Source organism: Nanorana parkeri, unplaced genomic scaffold (assembly GCF_000935625.1).
Source record: "Nanorana parkeri isolate BGI_ZX_2015 unplaced genomic scaffold, ASM93562v1 scaffold3539, whole genome shotgun sequence".
In the NCBI taxonomy this organism is placed as follows: Eukaryota; Metazoa; Chordata; class Amphibia; order Anura; family Dicroglossidae; genus Nanorana; species Nanorana parkeri.
In genome coordinates, this window is record NW_017309807.1 from 36,905 (window position 1) to 38,853 (window position 1,949).

General features: G+C 46.1%; 1 protein-coding gene across 1 annotated transcript in view; it reads left to right on the plus strand.

The window, feature by feature from the left end:
- SPICE1 (spindle and centriole associated protein 1) overlaps window positions 1-1,949 on the plus strand; it is a gene marked incomplete at its 3' end in the record, with an annotated part of 37,293 nt that overhangs the window by 29,579 nt on the left and 5,765 nt on the right. The gene's annotated exons all lie outside the window — the stretch shown is intronic.

The window sequence follows — 1,949 nt, forward strand, 5'->3', positions numbered from 1 at the left end:
GGGCAGCACGTCATGACCCACCTCCTGGCTTCCTGGTTGGCTAGGAAGCCGGCTTCACTTGTTCCTAGGCAGCCTGGCTTCCTCACCAATCAGGAAGCCGGAAGCGGGTCATAACTGTTGGCGCTATATAAATCCTGTATAATAATAACCCACCGCCCAGCTTCCTGATTGGAAAGAAAGCTGGCTCCATGCTCCCTCGGCACTTGTGGTCAGAGGGAGATACTTCTCTGACCGGAAAGTCTGGTATCGGAGCATTTGTACAAGTACTCACCCAAATACTCGGTATCGGCACCGATACTAGTATCTGGCATCGGTGCATCCCTAACTAATACCAATGTACAAATAATTCTATTCTTTTGTCCCATAATGTCTATAGGCCATGGGCTCCAATTTATAAATTCCAGCCGTTTTTTAAACCGCATAATCTCATTGAGCTAGAAAATGTACCATGGCTTTTGCCACCAAAGTATCAGAGCTGATCCTGCAATTGCATATATATCTAAGGATGTAAAAGTCTATGAGCAATGCATGCTATGCTAGATATATCATGGTTTAGGCCACCAAAGTATCAGAGTTGAGCCTGTGGTTACATGTATAGTATATACAACAATGTAGATATATCCATTGCTTCATTGTTGTACAAGCCTTGCTTTAAATTCCTAAGGCTTATATGGCAAAAAAGCAATGAGCATGCCTGCATGTTTAAATGGACACTATGTAAATCTTCCTTCTTTGATTTATCTAGATCAGCGGTGCCCATTATGTCGATCGCGATCTACCAGTGATCGCATAGCGATCACTGGTAGATCGCAATGTCCTGGGGCTTCTCCTCTGGATCCCTGCTGCTCTCCCCATCTATATGCAGCGGGGCTCCGAGGAGAAGTGAATGAAGCGCTGCAGCTGGTGGCGGAGGAGGCAGCCTCTGTTACAGAACTAAGGCCGAGTAGTGAGGAGAGAGAGAGATGCTCGGCCAGGATCTGGCAGCCGGCGCCTCTCTCTCCCCTCATTGCTCGGCCTTAGTTCTGTGACTCCCTCTTCTGCTGCCCCCGTGGCTGCAAACCACGGTCTGCTATTTAGGGACCCCCTGCTATGGATAATAACCTTATTACAAAAAGCAATAGACAAATCCAAATGTATTAGTAAATAGCCAAAATTTCTAAAGCCAATGAAAAAAAAGAACTGTGCCTTATGGTTAAATAACGTTATACACAATAAATATCAGTGTTTCATTAATACTAGGGATGCACCGATACTGGTTTTCTAGTATCGAGTACGAGTAACGATATATTTTTTTTCCGGTACTCTCCAGTACTGGTGCCGTGTGCCCAGGTGATCAGGAAGTCGGATCATGACCCGCCAGCCTAGCAACAAGTGAAGCCGGCTTCCTAGCCAATCAGGAAGCCGGCTTCCTAGCCAATCAGGAAGCTGGGCAGCACGTCATGACCCACCTCCTGGCTTCCTGGTTGGCTAGGAAGCCGGCTTCACTTGTTCCTAGGCAGCCTGGCTTCCTCACCAATCAGGAAGCCGGAAGCGGGTCATAACTGTTGGCGCTATATAAATCCTGTATAATAATAACCCACCGCCCAGCTTCCTGATTGGAAAGAAAGCTGGCTCCATGCTCCCTCGGCACTTGTGGTCAGAGGGAGATACTTCTCTGACCGGAAAGTCTGGTATCGGAGCATTTGTACAAGTACTCACCCAAATACTCGGTATCGGCACCGATACTAGTATCTGGCATCGGTGCATCCCTAACTAATACCAATGTACAAATAATTCTATTCTTTTGTCCCATAATGTCTATAGGCCATGGGCTCCAATTTATAAATTCCAGCCGTTTTTTAAACCGCATAATCTCATTGAGCTAGAAAATGTACCATGGCTTTTGCCACCAAAGTATCAGAGCTGATCCTGCAATTGCATATATATCTAAGGATGTAAAAGTCTATGAT